At 51.9% G+C, this 23249-nt stretch overlaps 1 protein-coding gene across 2 annotated transcripts in view; it reads left to right on the forward strand.

Moving 5' to 3' along the window:
- Positions 1-6678: 6678 nt before the first annotated feature.
- Positions 6679-23249, forward strand: part of SLC6A6 (solute carrier family 6 member 6) — a 76143-nt gene continuing 59572 nt past the window's right edge. Inside the window, exons 1-2 of one of the 2 annotated variants that reach the window (XM_045832283.1) lie at positions 6679-6963; positions 18512-18548. The gene's annotated coding sequence lies outside the window, so the exon portion shown is untranslated. The remainder of the gene's footprint in view (positions 6964-18511; positions 18549-23249) is intronic. The other variant, XM_045832284.1, reaches the window with a different exon arrangement.

A 23249-nucleotide genomic window follows, 5' to 3' on the forward strand; every position in this document is an offset into this window, starting at 1 on the left:
GGTACACAAAAAGTGATCAGTGTACATTCACAAAATTATCCAAGTTGGGAGGAAAATAAAATCAAGCCAAGGCACAGAACTGGAGGAGGGGCAGGTGGCTATCGGAGACACAGTGGTCAGAGAAGGTCTTTGGGAAGGAGGCATGGCTGAGGCATAAATGGTAGGAAGGAGCCAGCCCTGGGAAGGGCTGAGGAGAAAGTGTCCTGGGCAGGGGAATAGTCAGAGCAAAGGTTCTGTGGCAGAAGGAGCTTGGGGCTGAGAGAAAGCCAGGAGAGCAATGTGGCTGGAAGGGGTGGGGGTGAGTGACAGACATGTGGCAGGTGGGGTGGGGAGGGAATGGAGGAGGGGGGTTGTCCAAGAGGCTGTGAGGAGTGTGGGCTTAGTGCCAGTGTGGTGGGGGGCTGCCCTTGGGGTTCAAGGCAGAAAGAACTGAGTGGGTCTGAAGCTCTTTCTTTTGCTTTTTACTGGGGTATTCACGTCATTGAGTGATGTGCAACACATCTAAAGTACACAGCTCCTTGGGTGTTTGTATACGTATACACCTGTGTGGCCTCCACCTAAATCAGGTTACAGCACCTTTCCAACCCTCGGAAGGGTCTCTCAGAGTCCTTCCGGCCAACTCCCCGCTGCCCCGCCCCACACGCAATCAGGGCTCAGATTTCCAGGCCCATAGAGTCACATCCCCGGACTGGAAAGTCCCCATCACTGCAAGCAGCGGCACAGCGTGCGGCACGTGGCGTTCTCCTCTCCCCACAGGTGTTTGGAGATTCCCCCGGGTGTTGTGCATCTCAGGAGTCCTTCATCTGTTTGTTTTTCTCCTATGGATGTACACTACTGGGGCCGTTTCCTTTTTTTTTGCTATTATGAATAGTGCTGCTATTTACATTCTTGTGCAAAAAACAAAATTCAACCAAGTAAATTTGAAGTTCTAATTTGCTTTATTAAGCAATTCGTTAATTGGGTAGAATCCAACTTAGTAAATAGAAGGGCCTCCGAAGGGTTGTACGGAATGGAAGGTTTTTCTAGAAAAGAAGAGTGGGGCCAAGAAGCTATTAGCAAGAGAAAAGAAAGGATTATTTTGGGGCCGGGACGTCTTCCTTTTGGGGGAAGAGAACAAGAAGGGTTTTGTCATGGAGATTGCCTCTTTTTGGGGGGAAAAGTAGTAGGAGGGCCTTGGACAGATTACCTCGTTAGTGTTGACCAGAAAATTCCAGACTGGTGGAGTGCATTGCTGGAGGAGGTCAAAAGTCGAAACTACAGTCGGGTTAGGTATTAAATCTAGGTTTGGTATCGTGGGCTTTTAGCACAAGTAACGCCACCTTGGGCCTGTGGCTTTTCTTTTTAACGATAGGCATAGAATTAGGGATAAAAAAAGGAGTCCCACGAAGAGCAATCTCGGAGGTTGATCTGATCATAAATTCCTAAGTGGGCAGGTCATGGTGGGTAGTCACGCGCTAGGCATATAACTTCCTTGTAAAAGGCTTATCTTTGCTTTAAGCAAGCCCTGTGCATTGTTTCTGTGCATCTGGGTTAACACTTTTGTTAACCTCTTTTTAGACAGCTCCTTCTAAACCTGACTGCCCTTTCAAATCCCTTCTTCTAAAGCGTATCCACACTCAAGATAACAACCCTGTAATCTGTTCCCGCCTTTCTTTCAATGACCTAAAAACCAAATGCGTTAAAGAAGCTGCAAACTGTCATTACTTGGGAGCTTTTTCTCAGCCTGTTGAGATCTTGCTTCCAGGTGTATCCTCTGTTTGGCTCAAATGAATTATAAATTCTCTACAGGTTTGGACATTCTGCCAGCTGACAAGTTAAATGGATGTTTAAACCTTAAAGGAGATTGCCAAACTGTTTCCGCAGTGGACGTGCCATCAGGCCGCCCCACCAGCCGTGAGGCAGAGTTCACGGATCCCCTGGCAGCTCACGGAGATGGGCTGAGGGGTGGGAGAGGAGGCGAGGGAGGAGCCCCGCCGCGCCCTCCTCGGCAGTCAGTCAGTCAGTCACCGGAAGGGAGATGGTGGTCTGCTGGCATCTGGTGAGTGGCTGCAGCCTCGGTGAATGAATAAATATGCACGTGTGTCCCCCCCCCCGCCCCCCCGCCCCCCACACACAGCTCTGCAGGTTTGCCTCCAGCACTGTTACCTTCCCCTGCCCTGGGGCAGATTTGCTGTACCCACCCAGGGAGAGGGGAAAGCGAGCCCTGGAGGCTTGCCACCTGCAGACCACATCCAGTAAGGGTCTCCCAGGATCCTCTGCGCTCCAGGCCCAGTGCTAGGCACTGCCAGGCATCCCTGCCTTCCAAGTACTCCCCACTCAGGCTCCAAGTGTGCCGGAGATCTAGGCTGCAGGAAGGCAAAGGGTTAAGGGATTTGGGGGAGGGAACAGCAGGGAGTAAGGCCTGGAGGAGGGGAAGCCAGGGGCACACCTGCAGGAGGGCCATCCAGTATCCTTCCAGGCACAAGACTTGATGCTTTTTGTGAGTCAGCTGTGCTTAATCCCTACAACAATCTGGGGCATAGGGGTTACAATTAGTCTGGCTTTACAAATTGGGAAACCGAGGCACATGACTCACTCTAGTTTACACAGATCAAGAGAGATGAAGCTGGGGCTTGCAAGCAGGCAAGAGGAGGGTGGGTGAGGAGAAGCAGCTTCCTGAAGGCTTAGCCGCTCCGGCCAAGCCTCTGATACAGCCATCTGTCTGTGCACCTCCGGAGGACTGGACACATGGGGTGTGTTCAAGAGAAAGTGACCAGGACAGGGACCACTCGGCAGCTTCATCACTTTGTCTCCTTAGGGAACGACTTTCTCAGAGGTATAAGAAGCTGGCCAGGTGGACCTCCAGCCGGCATTTCACCAACTCCCGTCAGTTGCCTGGAAGATGAGATGACCTACTCTGTGGCGAGGGATAAAGGGCGAGTTCAAAGTTCAGGATCAATTTCATTTTATTATTTTCAACTGCTTAAAAAAACCCCTTCCCAGTCCCATTCACTGCCTCTAAGTTCAGGGCTGCGGACACTTGGCCATCTTTCCTCACACGCCTTCGGGGAGCTCTCCCAGCTATCGATTTTCAGTTTTGAGATGGGAAGAGGTCGTCCCCAGGGAATTTCAGGCCGGCTTGTGGCTTCTGAAGGAAACCACTGCTTGGGTTTCCTTGAAGTTCCCTCCTCGTTGCCAACGGTTTCTGTTCCTTGGCATTCACAGTCTCTTCCTAGAGCTTCCAGCTGCCGTGCCCTGGTGAGGGGACAAGGGTGATGCACTAAGTACTTCATGGGTCTCAAACTCAGCCCCTTGCAGGGGACAAGGAGGTGACATAAATGAAGGGATTAGCCAGGTGGGGACTGTGGCAACCTGGGGAGCCCATGCCTCCATGTGAGGGTGTAGCTGATGCCACTCAGCTCCAAGTGATGGCAGACAGGTAGATAATGGGCCTGGAGTGACTCTGTGTCGCCATTCTTTGAAAAAAGATTTTATTTATTTGTTTTTAGAGCAAGGGGAAGAAAGGGAGGGAGAAAGAGAGGGAGAGAAACATCAATGTGCCAGAGAAATGGTTGCCTCTCTCAAGCCCCTAACCAGGGACCTGGCCCTCAACCCAGGCATATGCCTGACTGGGAACCGAACCTTTTGGTTTGCAGGACGATGCCAAACCCACTGAGCCACACTAGACGGGGCTATCTTGCCATTTTTTTTCCAGAGAAAGCAGACATTCAGGTTTCTAAAATGTGAACTCTCCCAAGTTTTTTGTTTTGTTTTGTTTTTTAGATTTTATTTATTTATTTTTAGAGAGGGGAAGGGAAGGAGAGAGGGAGAGAAACATCATGTGGTTGCCTCTCGTATGCCCCCTATTGGGGACCTGGCTTGCAACCTAGGCGACCCTTTGGTTCACAGATGGCATTCAATACACTGAACCACACCAGTCAGGGCTCAAGTTTTTAATTGTGGCAATTAACTCAAGTATTTTAGAGCCCAGTAGAGTCCAGAGAAGCACATCTGAGTGCTGAGTTCAGTGCAGGTACTCCTCCCCTGCCCCCCCGCCCCCCGCCCCCAGTTTGAGACCTCTTGTCATAATGGTTCAATGAGGCAGGATTTATTGTCCCATATTATGGATGAGGAAACCAAGGCACAGGGAACAGGCATGCAGGCCCAAGTCATACAGCTGGGAAACAACAGAAAGGGGAATAGACACTGGGGGTCTCTGGCTCCATGCCAAGTTTTCCCCAACCACCCTGAGTTTGCCCATGGATGCCCCCCAACCCCCCTTGCCCTTCTCTGCCTTTTATCTACCCACCTGGCCTTGGGTTGAGGTTGGAGCCCTCCCTGACTTCTCTCCTCCTCTTCCTCTTTCTCTCTCCTGTCCTCTGAGGCTGGTGTTTTTGTCTGACAACCACTAAGAGCCCAGGAATGTCCTCATTTAAAAGTGTGGCCTCTAGACCTACACGGCCTGGGTTTGAATTCCAGCTCTACTACGTGACCACAGAGTGACCGTGGGCAAGTTACTGAATGCTTCTGCGGCTCAGTTTTCCTTCCCGTGAAATGGGAAGGTTAATAGTACCCCTACCCCACAGGGTTATTGTGAAGACTGAACAAGTTAACATATTTAAGTGCATCACACCATCCCCAAAATGCAGCTAAGTGCTATCTATAAAAGGGTTTGTTAGATAAAATAAATGCAACAAATGTGTTCAATACCCAGTGTGTGCCAGGCCCAGGACTCAACAGGGGCACAAAGGACCAGGTCCCATCTCTCGTGGAGTTAATAGCCTAGAGGAGGAAGATGGGGGTTGGCCGAGACGTGTCGTGTGCATTGCTCAGACACCATCTGCACTACACTGGCCTGCCTGAAGTTCAGACCACCCAATGGACCTTTCAAACTGCAGCCCTGGACATGTCACTCCCCTCATCCCTCCCGTGGCCTCACTGCCCTCACTCCCTCCCTCCCAGCCTAGCTGGGCCCACATCACCTTTGCTTAGAGCCACCACCGCTCTTGCCAGTGAGTCTTTGCTTAGTGGCTCCCTCTGCCCGGATCACACTTCCCTCTCCCTTCTCCTCAACCCTGTGGCTTAGTCAGTGCTTCCAGGTTCCATCTTAAGCTCCAGAGTCAGCTCCACACTATGACCTGCCTCTTTGCACAAAGAGTCTGGGGAGTTTCTGCTTGCTGTCTGCTCCTTCAACTCACAGAGGAACCTCACTTCCATGAGAAGGGGAGAAATGTGGGGACTCAGTTGCTTTCCTCTTTAGCTCTGGTTTCCTTACAGACAAAAGGGGTACAGGTACCTTGAACCCAAAGAAGAGAGCTGAGGTGGCTGGAAGTGGATGCCACCCAGGGCTGCTGGGATGCTGGAGACACTGCTGGTCCCTGGATACTTCCTGGAGAGAGGGGCACTTGGGGCCGGTAGAGAAGGGCAGGGAAGGCACAAGAAGCCAAGAGAGAGTATGTGCCAGGAGTGGCCCATGTCTGGGTTGGCTGGAGTTGGGTGGGGGAAGCCTGCCAGAAGGTCAGGATGGAGATAAGACAGCAGGGGGCCCCAATGAGAAAGCCAGGGAGAGGCCGTGTCATTTCCAGAGTCCTGTTGTTCAGCATCCTGGGTCTATCCCAGGTCTGATGGGGTGTGGGGGTGGGGGTGTCTGTCTGCAAGGCCTGTTTGGTACTTCTTCCTTTATTCTTAGTCCAAAAGGTGGAAGGATCCATGAGCTCTCCACATAGTCTCTCAGGTTCAGAGAGGGAATGACACAGAGAGGAGAAAACAGGTTCGGAGAAGGAAAAAACATTGCTGGAAGTCACACCGCACTTCCCCCTCATGCTCAGCCAGAGCCTGGTTATGGAAAATGGTCTCTGAGGACTTGCTCATGCAAATAAGGACAAGAATAATGGCACATTCCCCATTTTCATTTAAAAATAGTCTCAGTAGCTGACACTCGCTTGGCACTTAAGTGCCTGGTGCTGTTCTGATTGCTTTACACTGTTAACCTTGTATCTTCACAGCAGCCAGGGGAGATAAGTTCTCCTATTTTTATTTCCATTTTACAGATCAGGAAGCCAAGGCACAGAAAGCCCCAGTAACACTACCCCAAGGTCACCCAGCTGGGGCAAAGCCAAAAATCCGGAAGCTCTTTATTGGCTTCACATCACACTGTCAGGTCGCCCTCATGCCTCGGGGAGGCAGCAAGGGAGGGCTGTTGTGCCCATTTCTTGAAGGAGCATATCAAGGCTGAGAACCTGGATGATGGTCCAGGAGGACGCAGCAGAGTGGTTTGGACTTCACAACGCAAGGAACCAGATGCCTCCCACGAGCCAGGTGGATAAGTGAGTGGTAGAGTCTTTAGCCTGGCGTTAGGAGCCTGATCGAGGCGGGGTTGGGGCCTCTTTTAGCAGGAAGGGGCTGAGGACTGGCTGTACCACTTGGCACCAGGAGTTGTTGAGTAAGGATTTCCCGGAAAATTCGCTGTAGTGGGGAAAGCATCGGGCCGAGTGTTCGACCACCACCTGAGGTGTGCACGCGCGCGCTCGGCGAGCCCGGGCTCTTTGTGTGTCCGAGCCCGTGCGCGCGTGCGTGTGTGGAGTGTGCGCGCGCAAGTACATGTGTGTGTGTCCGCGTATGGGGAGGGGCAGGGTTCCCCGGGCCCGCCCCTGCCCCGCCCCGGCCCCGCCCCCGGCCCGGCCAAGCTGGTATTTTTCCACCCAGCAGGATGGGTGATGCTGAGAGCTGCCGGCTCAGACAACAGACACGCGAGGTCAGGAAGAAGCCGCTTATAAATTACTGCTTCCTTCGCGCCGCTGCCAGCATCGAGCTCCGGGCCCTAGTTGCAACCCCGCTCGCTGGCGGTAGCCGAGCCCAGACGACTGCGAGCTCGGAGACCCAGCCACGCTGCGGAGCGCGGAGCGCGGACCCCGCGGGCCAGAGATCCAGTTGGTGGGCAGACCCCGGCGAGTGGAAGGGAGCGCAGCGCCGCGGACGCCCCAGGTACTCGAGGGAGAGGAGCCGGGCTTACGGAGCCCCGTCCCCGTCCCTGTCCCCGCGCTCCAGCTGGCCCCGACTTCCTCCCTACCCATTGCCCCTCGTTCTGGCTCCCCTCCCACCACCGAGGGAGGGAGGGAGGGACGGAGGGACGGAGGGTCGCCTGCCCAGACCTGCTGGCGCGGCTGTTATTGTTTCCCGGGCGAAAGGGCTAGGCTTCTTATGCAGGCGGCAGGTGTGTGTGTGTCAGTGTCTCAGTCTCACTGCAGTCTGTTCTTATCTTCGCGTCCCTGTCTGTGTGTGTTGGGGGTGTGTGGGTGGGGGGGTGGGTGGCTGTTTCTTTATATCCCCAGTAGCATGCACTATGTGACCCAATGTATGACTGCCATTCTCTGTGTCCAGGGCTGTGTGTGTGTGTATGTTCTGGTGTGTCTGTGATACCTGAGTGTGGTTGTGTCTTCAGACGTGTGCAGTGTGTGCCCCGGTGTGTGTCTGTGTGAACTTGTATGTGTGTGACTGTGGCTTCAAGTAGCTGGCTGTGCACATGTGTCCACCCGAGTGTGGCTGTGTCTTTGGGTCCCTGGTTGTGGACACTTGTGTGTCTTTGGCTGTACGTGAAGGAGCGTTTCTGGTGTCTAGAGGGCTGAACAGCGCCGCTGGTTCTTCAGGGCAGACACTGAGTGGGGAGAGGTGATAGGGCGGCATGGCTCCAAGGGTACTGCCTGTGTGCCGCGTGCAGGTGGCAGTGCCAACATCCAGTCGTCTTGAGGGACAGCTGGAGGCCAAGTGGGCCGTGGGCAGGGGCAGCTAGACACTCCTCCTGACTTTTCCCCTTCCTTCTGGGTTCCTCTTTGGGGCAGGAGGTTCTACTGCTCCTACCAGGGAAGCCATAGACAGAATCTCAGAATCCACAGCTCTGAAGCTTCAACCTGACTGGAGGGAGGGAGGACCTGTGGGCTGCCTTCCTGGGCACTCAGAGGGAGGTGTGTGCTCAGCAGGGCCACTAGCCTGGCTATTTTGGTCATTGCCAGGCCTCTGCCAGATCCCAGCCTTCCCCAGGACCAGCCCTAAAGGCTTGGGAGGCAGCCCAGGCCCCCTGTTTCATGGCTGGTGAAATAAATTAGCTCAGTAACCGCCCAGATGCTTGAACGGAGGGTCTTCAGGCTGAGGTTTGAGGTTTAGTGGCGCGTGGCTCCATTTGGACTTCGGTAAATTGGCCCACACTTTGGCACTGCTGACGTTCAAATGAATGTCATAGAGGAGATCTTTTTAAATTTCTTTTAAATTTTTTCTTGGCTGGAAGGGAGGGGAATCTCATCCAGAGTCTCCTAGCCAGAAGGAGTTTATTTTTATGAGAGAGCGAGAGCGAGAGAGAGAGAGCGTGGGTGAGCACTTAGCAACCGCCTGCCTCCCTCTCAACCAGGGAGTCATCCAGGGAGTGTGGGGTGGGCATGAGGAGGTGTGGGGGTGGAATGGGGAAGGCAATTCATCAGGATGGTGTTGGGAGGGGGATTAGAGGGGGCCTGAGGGCACTGACTGATGAGTACCCACCATAAGGTGGGATTGGCAAAATGGCTAGAGGTCCTAGGCCTGGCTCAGCCCCCAATTGACCTTGGACAACCTTTTTGGGGGCCTCAGTTAACTCATCTGTGAAATGGGTGGAGTAGACTTGTTATGTGATAACTAGAATCTATCCCCAGGGAGCTGAGTTCAAGTACTGTGCCTCTGTCTGAGTTGGCCTGCAACCTTGGGTGATTCCCTGGGCTTCAGGCAGCACGGACACCAGTGCCAGCCTCACTGTGTCCTTGAGGGGATTGAGAGAGATGAGACCGAATAAGCCTGTGGTAAGCTGTAAAGCTGGGCTAGGCTTCAGAGCTGCTGATTAGAGAGTGTCACGAGGTCCCAGGTCACTGTGGTATGTGGTAAGGGGTAAGGCGCACCCTCAAGCTTCTGTCCTTCAGGGGTACCTTGACCCTTCTCTTTTATTTCATTCTGCTGTGATTGGGTCACATCTGCTTTGTGGAGTTGGGAGGCTCTAGTGAGTAGTGCCCATTTTACAGATGGGCAAACTGAGAGCCACTCAGAAGACAGCAGCTTGACTGGACAGTGGTAGGATTGGGCTCAAAGGCCTTCCCTTGGCCAGGTAAAGAGTTTCATCTGTGGAGTTTTAGTAATGTCTTAGGGAGCTGAAATTGAACCAGGACTGGGGAAAATGAGGGACAAAGGTGCCCTCATCCTCAGGGTTGGAGGGTGAAGGCGTGGGACTCATTGGCACCTCGATTCTGTCCCTATTTATCCATCTTCCCTTCTCTGTACCTTCTCTGGGAGCCCTGCCACTTGTCCTGAGCAAGTGCCAGCCTTCCAGGAGGTAATTCGGTCCCCATGGTGGCATTGCTCACTCGTCTGTCCACCTGTCAACCTGTCAACGGACATGAGAGCTTTACCTACCTGAAAATCTTCCCAAAGTTTCCCAAATAAGACACTTGAGTCATTGAACATATTCCTATAAATTGGAAAGAGCTGAAAAATAAATCGCGAGGAGCACTGGAAGGAAGCCTGGTGCAGCTGGAGGGGGTCTGGGTGAGAATTAGGGCTGGCTCTGAAGCCCCAGAATCATCCCGGTTGGTGTGGACTGATCCCTAATTTCTGCATAAGGTCAGAAGCAAGAGTACGATTCTTTTGGAGCCGAGTTTCACTTCCTCCGCGCTGGCCAGCTTATCTTGACCCAAGTGTTGGTGTGAATTCACAGGGTTTGCGGAGGAGCCATGGAGATGGAAATCTCAGTGGCCTTCCAGTGTGAATGAGAGCTCTTTTTTTGATGTGCCTCATTTAGTTGGTTAATAAACCCCGCTCAGGTCAGTTCTGGTCAGACACTGGATTCAGGGTAGAACATTGGTTTTCGGAGAGCTGATAGCCCAGAGGAGAAAGGACAGTATGGCAGCCACTATGACCATGCTGTCCACAGGGTGCTGTGAAGACTCCCTGTGCATTGATGGCAAGGTTGTAGGCAGGAGGAAATTTAGCTTCTTAGAAGAGGCAATTTTGGAGTTGGCATCTGAATGGGCTGGTGGTATGGGTGGTGGGCACAGCAGGCGCAAAAGCACAGGCACGCCTCCCAGGGTCCCAGCTGGAGAGAGGAACTGGTGGAGGCCCTGAGTGCCAGGTAAATGGGCTTAGCCTTTATTCTGAGGGCAGCCGGGGTAGAAATAGCACCAGACTAGGTTCAGGGACAGCAGTGAAGAAGCCAGTTAACCTCCCAAGCCTGGGAGACCCCTGATGGTGACTGAGGAATTAAGTTGGGGTGCAGAAAACCGAGGGTGGCCCAGCTGCTGTCGGTCAGGGCACAAAGCATTTTCTGTGCCAATGAAGCTTGCCTTGAGCTCTTTCTGTAAACGTGGGGTGAAGGCCTGGACATGCTGTTTAACAGGTTCACAGGCCATTAACTTACTGGCTTTGACCTCCCTGGGAAGACGAGGCCCCCGCCTCTTTATGATGAGGTACATCTGCCTCACAGGGCTAGACAGGGCTTCGGGGCTTCCCCTCTCACCTCATCTTGTCAGGGGCTGGGCGCAGGGGTCAGGGGTGGCTGGGAGAGGGCAGAGAGAATGAAAATTGTTATGTTTCTAAGGCTGGGCAGTCAACCAGCCCTCTCTTGTAAAACCCAACATACAAATCACTCAAAACAATTAAAGGGGAGGGGGGCCTGTCGGGGCAGGGGGCAGCAGCAGTTATTTCTAGTCTGGTATCAGAATTGCCTGAATTACTTTTTACAAATCCAGATTTCCAGGCCTGGTCTGGACACTGAATCAGAATCCCTGGGAGTGGAGCCAAGGAGTCTGCATTTTAAAATATTTTCTTGTGATTAAAAAAAAATTAAGTTGAGATATAATTTACATGCAAAGATGTGAAATGCAAAGATTCTGCTACAGTTTGATGAGTTTTGGTGAATCACACAGGTGGTTATACCTGTGTAGCCACCGCCCAGATCAAGCCTTGAACTGCTTTATCGTAGAACATTTCTTGTTCCCCCGGAAAGTTGTCTGTGCCCTTCCCTTCCCGAAGGGAGCCGTTTCTGATTTCTGTCTCCGTAAACGGGTTTGGCTGAGCCTAGAATGCACAGGAATGGCATACATACTTTTGTGTCTGGTTCCTTTCTGCCCAGTGTTCTTGAGATCCATCCCTGCTATTCAGTGGGTGTCAATGGTTTGCTCCTTTTATTTCTGGGTAGTGTGTTCTCGTGCGGATGAACCAGTTTGTTTATCTGTTCTCCTGTGTATGGACATTCGGGTTGTTTCCAGTTTGGGGTGACTTGGAATAAACCTTCAATGAGCGTTGGTATACAGGTTTTTTTATGGGTATATATTCATTTTTATAGGAGTGGCAAACTGTCAAAGACGTCTTTTTTTAATTATAAAAAACAATACACCTCAAACAATACAAAACTGTATAAGCTCAAAATAATTCTTTTATATATGTATATGTACTCATTGATTTTAGAGGGAGAGGAGCCGGGGTGGCAGGGGCAGACATCAGCTGGTTGCCTCCTATAAGTGCCTTCACCAGGGATTGAACCAAAAACTTTCTGGTGTACAGGATGATACTCCAACCAGCTGAGCCACCTGGCCAGGGCTAAAAGTGGTTCTTAAAGATCATTTAAAAAAAGTTCAATTTAATCTTTAGCCTGTCCATCTGACTGTCAACCTATTATCTATCTCTTTTTCTAAATTATATTTCATTTATTTTTAGGAAGAGGGGAAGGGAGGGAGAAGGAGAGGGAGAGAAACATCAATGTGTGGTTACCTCTCATGTGTCCCCCCACTGGGGACCTGGCCCACACCCAGGCATGTGCCCTGACCAGGAATCAAACCAGCAACCCTTTGCTTGGCAGGCCAGTGCTCAATCCACTGAGCCACACCAGCCAGGGCTAGCATCTATCTCTTTTTAACAGTTAAGGCCTTTAAGATGATACATTTTCCTCTGCCTACAGCTTTAAGTGTATCTCTCAGATGTCTGTGTGGACATATGTTCTTTTTTATTACTTTCTAGATCAGTTTTCATTTCCTCTCTCACCTAAGAGTCATTTAGGATCTCTAGATGTGGTTTTGTTTTGTTGCTAACAGAAATGGCATTGTATTGTTCTTGGTTCTGCCATTCACTCTATTCAAACAACGGAGCATTGTAGAAATGCTGCTTTTTGGAACATGCAGATTTGCCCAGCCATTCTGAACAGCTAGCATGCATTCAGGAGGCACCACCTGGGCTGGCTGGTCTCGGTCACCCTGCTCAGTGAATGAAATGCTCCTACCCCATGACTTGAACTTCCCTGAAGGTAAGCAGAGAAGCAACCCGATGCCATTGAGCATTCTGAGATGGGAAGGAGCCAATACTTACTGAGAACCCACTCTGCCTTATTTCCCTGAGTGCGTTTTAAGACTTGGGGTCCTTACCTCCATCTAATAGATGAGTTCTTCTAGTCTCAGAAAAATGACTTGCCTCCACTCACCCAGCTGGGAAATGGGGAGGGGCCTTGGAACCAGAGCCCATCTCCTTCTAATGTTAATTGAGCACCTACTGGGTGCTGAGCATTGTTCTGTGGCCAGGGGCACAGGGTTAAAGAAATCAAACAGCCCCTGTGCTCAAGGAGCCTTGTGGGAGCGGATGAGATCTCTATCAGGAAGAGTTAATAAGCAACCTGGGCAGTTTCTGGGCAGTTTCTGTCGAGGCACACCAGGGAGGGTCTGAGGGCGAGTGGGTCATTAGCTGGGAGTGTGGGGGCTTCGGGATTACTGAGGTAACCCTCCCTGCCCACCCACTGAATGGATGAGGAGACTGAGGTCTGAGGCATAGATCAGCTCTTGAAGATAGGCCATCAAAAAGGGCCCTTGTCCACAAATCTGTTCTTCCCCAGCCCCACCTGACTTTCAGTGGTTATGCAAAACAAGTGAATTTAAGGACTGATTTTTACCTGTCTCAAACTTTCTGTCTCAGACTTTCGGTGCCCATTGTCGAGAGTCCCTGATCCTGATATTATCACAAGGAAATGGGAAAAGGGGTGAAAGGGCAAAGCCGTACAGATCTGAGAGTTTCCTAAGGGTTTCATTGCTCCGGAGACACCTGCAGACTCTAGAACAGGGAGGAAAGCAAGACCACGTGTGTGGGGGTGGAGCCTGGAGCCTGGCTCCTGCTGGGCAGCCCTGGCCACTGTGGAGTGGAACTGAGGCAGCTGTGAGGGTGCTAATAGGTGTCCGAGCACGTCTGGGCTGCAGGGCAGGAGAGCTGAATTCTGGTCTGCTCACCTTGGGTTCTCCTTGGCATCTCTGAACTTTAGCCTCCCCATGAAGTGGAGGCTCAGACCACATTGCCTCAGGGTCGCTTCAACAAAGTTCTGAGAGTCCCACCTGTCCCCGGGCTTTTCTTAGCACAAGGTAAAAGTGATACGTGAATTACTGCCATGTTTCCAGCAGAGAGGCCTTAGTCCCGGGGGCCAGCTTGCCTGCTGCCTGGTTGGGCATGGAGGGGTGAAGTGGGCTGGTGGGTTTCAGCAGAGTCCTGCTTAGTGGGTGGTTTGGAAGGCTCTGCCGTCTTGGTGCATAGCCATTCAGCACCTGGAGGTGATGGTGGCTTAGCTCTCGTGGAGGACTCAGGCCAGGATTCCAAGGACTTCCATTCTGTTACCAGATGGCACCTGGTATCTCCTGTCTGGGTAGATGTAACCACAGGTCAAGAAAATAGCTTCCTTACCAGCCTCCATGGCTTCCGGGCGTCTCTCTGTAATGCCACCGACTTCAAGAACCACTTAACAATGCCTGGCACATAGTGAGCACTCAGAAAGGTTACAAAAGTCTAAGTACAATAGATATAAGCTCACCCTTCCTGGAGCCCCTGTGGGGCAGAGCTCAGGTCCCTGCTGTCTGCCTTTAATTCACCCACCTGACTGGGCAGACTCAGCAGGCGAGGGTGGGGGTGGGGGGATGCTTCAACAGAGGGCCTGGTGTGCAGTAGGTGCTCAGCGCCCGCGCGCGCACACACACACACACACACCTCTGCTGCCCTTGACCCTGAAGCGAGAGCCTATATTTTAAACATTTGAATGAGTATAGGCTTGGAAATTAAATTCACTCATCACTATCCACCCATCCAACAAATATTTATTCATTCTAGGCCCTGGCAATGTGGCAAGTGACCAAGATAGACCAATTCATGCCCTCATGACGCTGAGCACAAAGTGACGAGTTATCACTGGGCACAGGGACACCAGGGTTTGGGCCCCTGTGGCTGCTGGCCTGCTGCACCATCTGGGCGAGTGCTTTCCCTTCTCCGGTCCTCACTTATAAGGAAACTTGTGTTTGGGGGGAAATGCCTGCTGAGTAGAAGGGGGAAACATCCTTTGTTGTCTACTGGGGAGTGCATGCCCTCACCCGGAGGGGTGCTGCTCTGGCTGGTCCCCTTTAAGGCTGCCATTGTCATCCCGTTGGCTTGCGAGATGTCTCAGTCCTTCCCCTGGAAGGAGCCTGCTGACTGGGGGCCCGCGGTTCTGAGATGCTCTGAGCAGAGCAGTGGCACCGGGCATTTAGTAAAAAACATTCCTGGGGGAACAAAGCAGGCTTTTCTTCAACCACCAGTAGAATAGAGGTTAGAACACACCTTTCAAAAACGAAAGAGAAAGAACCCACTCTTGCTCCACCAAACCTGCCAGCCTCTCTCCACTTTACTGGGCAGAAGTCATCTCCGCCTTCCACTTCTCACCAGTGGAAAGTGTGGGTTGTTTTGAAAAGATTCACATCCCAGGCCTGAAAAAACAGTGCCGGTCACCTCAAAACACTCTCCCGGGGCCGCTCAGGACCACAGTGTGTTTTCTGTGTCCACTTAGTTTTATACATTTGAGCCAGTATTTTTCAACTCGGGATTTTTTCTTTTGCACCTGCATCTGGTCACCTGGTTTCTCCCATGGACTGCAGTGCTGTCCCACCCAGCAGGGACACCCCCCGCCCCCACCCCTCCCGCCCGCAGCGTGCGGGTTTCGGTCCTGGAGGTATGGCAGCATGGTACAGGTGGATCCCCAGTGGAAGTGTAGGGGAGGTGGCTCAGGAACTTCAGCTCAGTAGCCTTATTCTGTTACCCTGGCTGAGTCCTGTGATCTGTCCCTACCTACTTGCTCTCCACGTCTCATTGTCGGACATGCCCTACCTGTGCCCCTTCCCCTCTCTTGAGCCATCAGGGGGCTCAGGGGAGGCTAGGAGACATTGGAGAAATTTTCTTCCCTCTCAATGTTTCTTTACCTCCGACCTCTGCCGGCCATTCCCTACCCCACCCCGACCTTGGCTCTGCCTTGTGGTGCTGCACCCACAACAATAACATGTACCTGGGCCCCTCGGACTAGGAAGCTGTAGACCTCCCCCGGATTCTTGTTCAAATACCCTTTCCATGCAGGAGGACTGGGGTGGGGCCCGAGGTTCCGCACCTCTAACCAGCCCCCAGGCAGTGCCAGTGCTGCTGGCCTGAGGCCCACTCCCAGTAAAGGAGGGGTCACAGCCATTGCCCCCTTCCCTCCCACCCCCCACCCCCAGGCTGCCTCTGGAAACCAGGCCCCAGGGGGCCTTGTAAGCATCATTTCTCTAACCATCACAAAAGATACCATTGTTCCCATTTTGCACAAGAAAAGCTGAGGCCCCTGAATGAGCAGGTAATTAGCCCAAGGTCACACAGCTGGGAGGCAGCTGAGCCAGGCCAGACCCTCTGGGCCAGTGCCACCTTGGAAAGGATGCTGGTGGGGAAGCCCTTTTCTGCTGAACAGTGTCCCTGGTCCAGAAGCCACAGGAGGCCTTTAAAGGCAGCCAAGTCGGATGTAAATCAGAGAGAGTCCAGGGCCCACCAGGCCCTGCCAACAGCAGGGCAGCATGTCAGGCCCCGGCCCGCAGCGGTATTTGGCGCTGGCGTGCTGCCTGGGGCCAAGAGCCTTGGGGGGGATGTTCACAGCTCCTGTAAGAGCCCAAGGAGGCTCTGTGCCTCTTACAGCTTCCCCAATATTTAAATGATCCTCAGGGTGGAGGGCTGGCTGGAAGGGTGGGCAATGGAATGGGCGTGAGCTGGGACCCGGTGCTTCGATTGTTTCAAGACTGCTCATCCTCAAACCACATGGGCCCTTTCCTTAATTGGGGGTGTGCTTTGAAGATGGGCAGCGCTGGTCTGCTTGGCTGGGGCTTTATTTTGCACTGGCACCTGCTCCGTGCAAACTGGGAAGAGTAGAACATGCTTAGAGTCTAGCTCATGGAAATGTAGTCACTGGAGCAGCAGCTGGAGCCCCCTGGGAGGGAGCTCGTCAGAATGCTGACTCAGGAGTGGGGTGGGCCCGCTCCTCGCTGTTCCCACAGGCCCTCCAGGCTTAACCGCGAGGAGGGTGGATTCCTCCGGCAAGGGGATGGTACCCCAGTCCTGACCTTTCCTGTCGGCTCTCTTGGTAGCTAGAGCACCACCGCTGCAGGGGGCCTCTGATGTCACTTTATCTGTGCCCCACTTGACTGATGGCCTGAGTGTCAGAGAAGGGGCATGCATTAAATCGCACAGCACATACAAAGCAGGGCATAGGTCCATATTCTTGGGGTTACAAGCAGCAGAAAATCAGTTCAAACTAACTCACTCCCCCAAAAAAAACACACAAAAAAACATTTTCTGACTCCTTTAACAGATAAGCCCCAGGGTCAAATGTCAGGCATGGTTGCATCCAGGTGCTGAGACTGTCACTGGGACTCCTTTCTCTGCATTTCTGGTTTTCATGTCCCTCCTCTTTTGGCTCCTTTCTCCTTGGGGCGCCCCCAGTTGCACAGGGTATTCTTTCTCCCAGCATAGCCATCTCAGCTTAGAAAGAGCCTTGTTTTTTCCCAGTATTTCTTAGCATAGCTCCTGTCATCACTGTCATCGCCAGGCTTGGTCATGTGCTGCCCTCAAGCCAACTGTGACAGCCCCTCTGACTGACTAGGCCTGGCTCACATGCCCGCTCCTGGACGTAGGAAGGGGGTCAGCCCACCCAGAGCCACAGAGACTGAGAGTGGGTGCATGTGGGTCTCCTGAGGGAGATCGATGCAGGCTGTCCTGACAAGAAGGGGCCTGGGTGCCAGCCCTCTAGACTCACAGGACCCAGTGTCATTCTGACCTCATGCAAATGCGAAGTCTCACGCCAGATAGAATTGTACTCTTTTTCCTCTGGTTCCCTCAGTGTTTGCTTGTGACTGTGCACTAAACATGCTACCTTCATCTTTCCCATTGTCCCTCGTCTCCTGATATTGCCCAGGATAGCAGGGTGCACATTGCCACCTCCACTGCCCACACGGTTGGAAACATTATTCCTCCACCTGAGCCTTCACAGAGCGTGTGTCCACCTGGAAAACAAAGGCTCCGTGACATCTCTGTCACACGTGGGCCTTTACCAGGGGGTTCCACGAGAGTGGGGACCTCGGCTGTCCATTGCTGTGTCTCAGTGCCTTGATCAATATCTGGCACAGAGTAGGTGCTCAGTAAAGCACCGACTGAATGTTCCTGCGCTGTGGTGTCTCGGACGCAGTGGACGCCGCTGGGAGCCTGTGGACCGTGGGGCCCGAGCACAGCTGCGCGGTCGTCTCATCCGGGGGACAGGGAGGTCTCGAATGCCGGGCCGTTTCTGAGTCTGCGGAGGAGGCTGTGAGGGCAGGTTGCAGACACAGTGACGAGTGGGAAGCGTTCAGCCTGGAGGACCCTGTCTGCCCTTCCACATCTCTGCTAGTCCATTTAAATATGAGGTCTTAGGTGTGAAGGAACCATTTCCCAGATCTCTGCATTTTTATATTCTGGTAAACTGGAGGAACCTTCTAGTACAGCTCTGCTGGTGGAATGAGGGGTGGAAGTGATCTGTCCCCACTTGCATTGTTCTCCAAACTGAGTTCCAAAGAATAGGAGGTGTTCTATTTTTTTTTTTTAAGGGGGGTGGTTTCTGGAGTCAACCGCATTTGGGGACTGCTTGGCTCAGCAAAGTTCAACAAATTTCCTTGGCACATGAATCTCAGAGCCTCTAAATAGTCGATAATTATTCTCCAAGTATCTGGGGTCCCCAGGGTCCCCCCCCCAGCCCACCTATCTAGCCTTGGCTTGTCCCCGTGCTCACAAGGAACCGTCATTCCCAGACCTGGGTGTGTGACTGGGCTGGTGGGGTGCTCACAGAGGTGTGGACCTGAGAGTTGGGGCAGGGGGGCTGGCTTAGCCAGCAGGGCAGGCCATCTCCTCCTGACCTTGGACTTGGGCATCTGCTCCTCCCAGCACAGGCTGCCTGCGGACAGTTTCGGGGGCACTGCATCGCGGAGAGGGGTGTGAGAGCAAGTGTGTCCGCATGCATGTGTGTCTGTGTGAGCATGCGAGTGTGTGCACGAGCACCTCAGCACTTCAGTTTCCTGTCTCTGCTGGACGTTGATGGGGGCGCCTCCTGGCCTGTGTGAGGCGGGTGGTCTCATCTGGAAGAGGACTGAGTCCTATTCACAGTCACGACCTGACCAGATCTTTCCATCTTCGCTTCCTCTCGTTGTGATAGGTCCAGAACGACGGCCCCTTCTGAGGAGCCTCCAAACGTAAGTGGCACTGAGCTCTCCCTACGACCATAGGCTGCACGCATGCGACAGTGACCCAAGGTGGGGGGCGCAGGAGCTTGGTGTTTCCTCCAGGCCCAAAGAGGGGGAAAACAGACCCAGGCCCCAGGCTCTCATCCACAGAGCGTCACCTCTGGGCAGCGGGTCCGTAGCCCGGGCTGGCCACCTGTGCCCGCCGGTGCCAGGGAGGCAGCCCTGCAAATGGGCCAAGCACTGGTTTCAGAGCCCTGGCCCTGCTCCCATCCCGGCTTTGCCGCCAGTGGTGGTGGGGGCCTCTCTGGGCTGGCCCTGAGGACTGGGGCCAGGCTTCTGTGAAAGGGTGAGCTCCTTGGCTCCCGGCACAGACAGGACGCTCCAGGAATCGGGGCTGCTGTCCCTTCATTAAACTCTGCATTTTTTAAAAATTGAAAACCTTCAGAAAAGTTGCAAGAATATTACAGTGAACTCTTGTATACTCTTCACTCAGGTTTTCCCTTGGTCAACATGTGCTACTTTCGCTTTATCTCTTTCTCTCTAGAATATAAAAATAGTCACTTTAATACTTTCTCCCTCTCTGGCTCTCTCTTTTTTTTTTGCTGAATCATTGGGGGTTTTGCAGTCAAGATGTCCCTTTACCCCAACCCTTCAGCCTGTGTTTTGCAAGAGCAAGGCCATTAATTCTTTTATGTAAGCACCCGTAATTATCAACCCCAGGACTTTTGACATTGACACACTTCTGTTATCTAATCTGCAGACCAAATGACGTTTTACTTTTGTTGATTGTGTCCTGATACTTACAGAAGCTCCTTTCCCTCCCTAGCTTGGGACCATGACCGTGCTTTTCAGGGGGGCGTTCATGGGGGTGGAACCTGACTCAGTCACTTTTCTGCAGATGTCTACTCTGCTGCGATTTAAAATGTTCTCGCTCGCACGCTTTCAGAGTCTTTTAGTTGTGACGTTCAGTAAGAAATACTTTCTGTGACAGTATGCTGCCCATGCTCACACGTACACACGCATGAAAATGAAACCACAGTTTCAGAAATAATAACTCACGGCCTCACTGTCGGTGGGTTCTGTTCTCTTCTGGGTTCTTGTGTAAAAATGATAGCCTGACCCTTAAGTTGATTTCATAACTCACTAGTAGATTCTGCTCTGGAATTGGAAAATCCTGGCTTCATGGGCAGTGATTTCTCCTGGGGTTGGGGGGGTGCGGAGAGGAGGGAATGCCCCTGACCAAGCTCCCACTGGTGCAGGGCTGGGTTCTGGTTGATTTGGGGGCACCTAGAAGCCAGAAATAGGAGAAATGGCCCAAAGACCCTTGGCCTGCTGCTGCCAGTGGTGGACCTGATTCCATCCCTGTCATGAATATCCCGTCCCCCGCCCCCAGCCCCCCCGCCCCCAGCCCCCCCGCCCCCGAGCTGTGTCCAGTTCTTCATGCTGTGATGTCAGATGTGGACAAGCAGGTAGGCGTATCCCTGGTGGCTCAGGACACTGCCCTGACTAGCTGCCAGTAGGCACAGAAGTGTGTGTCCCATGCCATGTCACCTCCAGGGTCATCACGGCAAACATCGTAAATGTCAGTAAAAATACTTGCTAACATTTAACTCTCGAACGGCACTCTGTGGTGCTGAGGGGTTTAATGTATCCTAGTGCGTTTTACTCTCCAACACATCTATGACTTGGGTGTTGTTATTCTTTTTGTAAAAATGACATAACATTTATCGAGCGTTTACTCTGGACCAGGCATGACTAGGCTCTTCCCAGACTCCCACACCCCTCACAGTGGCCCTGTGAGGGGGGCACAGGTAGCTCCCTACACAAAGAGGGGAGCTGAGGTTTAGAGAGGGGAGTTGACTCCCCCAAAGGGCACAGTTGGGAGGGATTCGAACCCTGGTTGATCTGACCCCAATGGCAGGGTCATTCCGCAGTGCCTTCCCCTGCCCCTCCCGTGCTTGGAGCAGACTCCCACTTCAGCCCCTCCTGAGGCTCCGTCCTGGTTAATGAGTAGCCCAGGCAGCTGGAATCCAGGTGCCTTCTGTTGAGAAGCTGGAACGTGAGATAAAGGGAATATTGTTCCTCTCCTCCAAGGCTTGCTGACCCATCCACATGGGATGGGAGCTCATTTTACAGGAGAGGCAGTTGAGACTGAGAGGTGGGTGTGCTCTCGGGCCTTTCAGATGCCCCCTCCAAGCAGCCCTCCTGGGTTTACTTTTGACATAGTAGGCAACGGGAACAGAAGCTGTCATTCCTGAAGTCTGAGCATTGCTGGGTTGCAGCCCTCCTCGCTGTGCTTGCCAGGTTCCCATCTGAGAAAAGGGCTGACAGTCACTTATGACCTCCTCACAGAGTTTTGCGCAGGTGGAGGAGATGGTGCGTGATGTTTGTTCAGCAGACTCCGAGTTACTAATGAACCAGCCAAAATACTTAGTATTCTTGATGGAGCTAGGGCCAGGCAGTTCTGGGTTCAAATCCTGGCTCCACCCTCTGCCATTGACCTTGAGGGGAGAGTCACTGAATCTCTGAGCCTCAGATTCCCCACCTGGAACCTGGAATGTGGAACAGTAATAGCACCCGGAAGGGTCAGAAAGACAGCGAGTGCCAGATCGGGATAGTGACCACTAGGTCACTTTGTCATCACAGTGGAGTTTTGAAGCCCTCAAGAAGCCCAACAAAATTACCATATTTTTCCGTGTGAAATGCACACTCACGATTTTGGCCCAAACTTTCAGGAAAAAAAATCTTTCGTTTTAATTTTCAATTCAATTATTTATTTGTTTCTATTTAGAAACAAAACCAATGATCATATTCCAGGGTATTATTTTGCATATGGATATCGTTATTGCTTTCTAGAGTTACACTTCTAATGCATAAGCACAAGTGAAAAATTAAAAACATTTATATAGACACAGATGAGTGCTACTCATGTATAACGCGCATCCTCATTTTTCCCTAAAATATTTGGGCCAAAAAGTGCGCATTATACATGGCAACATGTGGCGGTTCCAAGAATCCCAGTACATTTTCTCGTCTCATCTCCCTGGCAGGATTCCCTAGCATGCCCCGCCCGCCCCCAGCTGAGAATCAGATCCACCCTCCTGGGTGTCTGGGATAAATTTAGCAAGATGGGAACCTGTCTGGACTTGTGAGAATTCCCACGGGGCGTTCCCCCTGCCCCTGCAGGTTGTCAGCTGGCAGGGAAAGGCCATTCATACCAAGACCTGCGACACGGTCAAAGCCTCAAAGTCAGCATGGCTCCCTCTAAGGGCCAAGGCATTGAGAGTAGTATTCCTGGTTTGTTACCTGATTTAAAAACTGACATAGATTTGAGCCCTGGCTGGCATAGCTCAGTGGATTGAGCACGGGCTGCGAACCAAAGTGTCGCAGGTTCGATTCCCAGTCAGGGCACATGCCTGGGTTACAGGCCATGACCCCCAGCAACCGTACATTGATGTTTCTCTCCCTCTCTCTTTCTCCCTCCCTTCCCTCTCTAAAAATAAATAAAATAAAATCTTTTAAAAAAATAAAAATAAAATAAAATAAAAACTGACATAGATTTGACATAGAAAAACATTCTGTAAGTTTAAGGTGTACAACATATTAATTGGATACATTTGTGTTGCAATGTTGATTGCCGTTGTACTATTAGCTAACACTTTCATCGCATCACATAACTATCATTTTTTTGAGTGTTGGGAAGTAATATCTTTAGTACAGAAAATTTGAAGAGCACCGAAAAGTCAAAAAAAAAAAGAAAGTAAAATTTATCCCAGTTTCCACCATCCCGAAATACGCTGTTGACAGCAAGACTGGCACCAGGTGTCAGACCAGTGAAGTCAGGCCAGACCTGGGCTCAGCAGCCTCGGTACCTGAGCCTGGCTAAGGAAGAATTCAGAGCCCAGACTCAACCTATAAGCAAAAGTTTATTTAGAAAGTCACAGGGGCAGAAGAAGTGAGCTATAGAAGAAACAGGCTCAGTAAACAAGTTAATAGAAGCCAAAGAAAAAAAAGGACCCTTGGAGCTTAGGAAAGAGACAAGGAAAAGGTGCCTGGGGGAGGGGCTGGTGTGGGAGTAGGTGCCGGAGCCTGAGCTTCGTGGGGTCCTCCATCTGGGGCAGGGGGTGTCCAACCTGCGGCCTCCAGGCCGCATGCGGCCCAGGATGGCTATGAATGCGGCCCAACACAAAATCATACATTTACTTAAAACATTACTTAGTTTTATTACTAAGTTTCATACTAAGTTTTATTACTTAGATATGTATATTTTCTACATTAGTAATTACAAACTTGGGACCTGCTCGACAATTCTAAAAGATTATCAAAAGAGCCGCTGCATAATTAGAGTTATTATATGAGGACTTTTTGACTTATCTGTGGTGGTGGGCATCACGAATACCGTGCATGGAACTTTTTTTGCTCATCAGTTTTTGTTAGCGTTTGTGTATTTAATGCATGGCCCAAGACACCCCTTCTTCCAGTGTGGCCCAGAGTCTCCAAAAGGTTGGATACCCCTGCTCTAGGGTATTTCTCTGGAGGTCTCGGGAGGATCCCAATAGAATATCCATCAGCCGTCATGAGTCTGCAGCTGGTGCTGACGTTAGCCCTTCCATTGCTTGTCTGGTTTTGCTGTTTTTCTGGGCCTGGAGCTGAAACACAGCTGACCCCTAGATGTCATCATCATCCCTAGGGGTTAATGCTGAAGGGACT

This window comes from Phyllostomus hastatus, unplaced genomic scaffold (assembly GCF_019186645.2).
Source record: "Phyllostomus hastatus isolate PE091 unplaced genomic scaffold, TTU_PhHast_1.1 phas_contig_16, whole genome shotgun sequence".
NCBI lineage: Eukaryota > Metazoa > Chordata > Mammalia > Chiroptera > Phyllostomidae > Phyllostomus > Phyllostomus hastatus.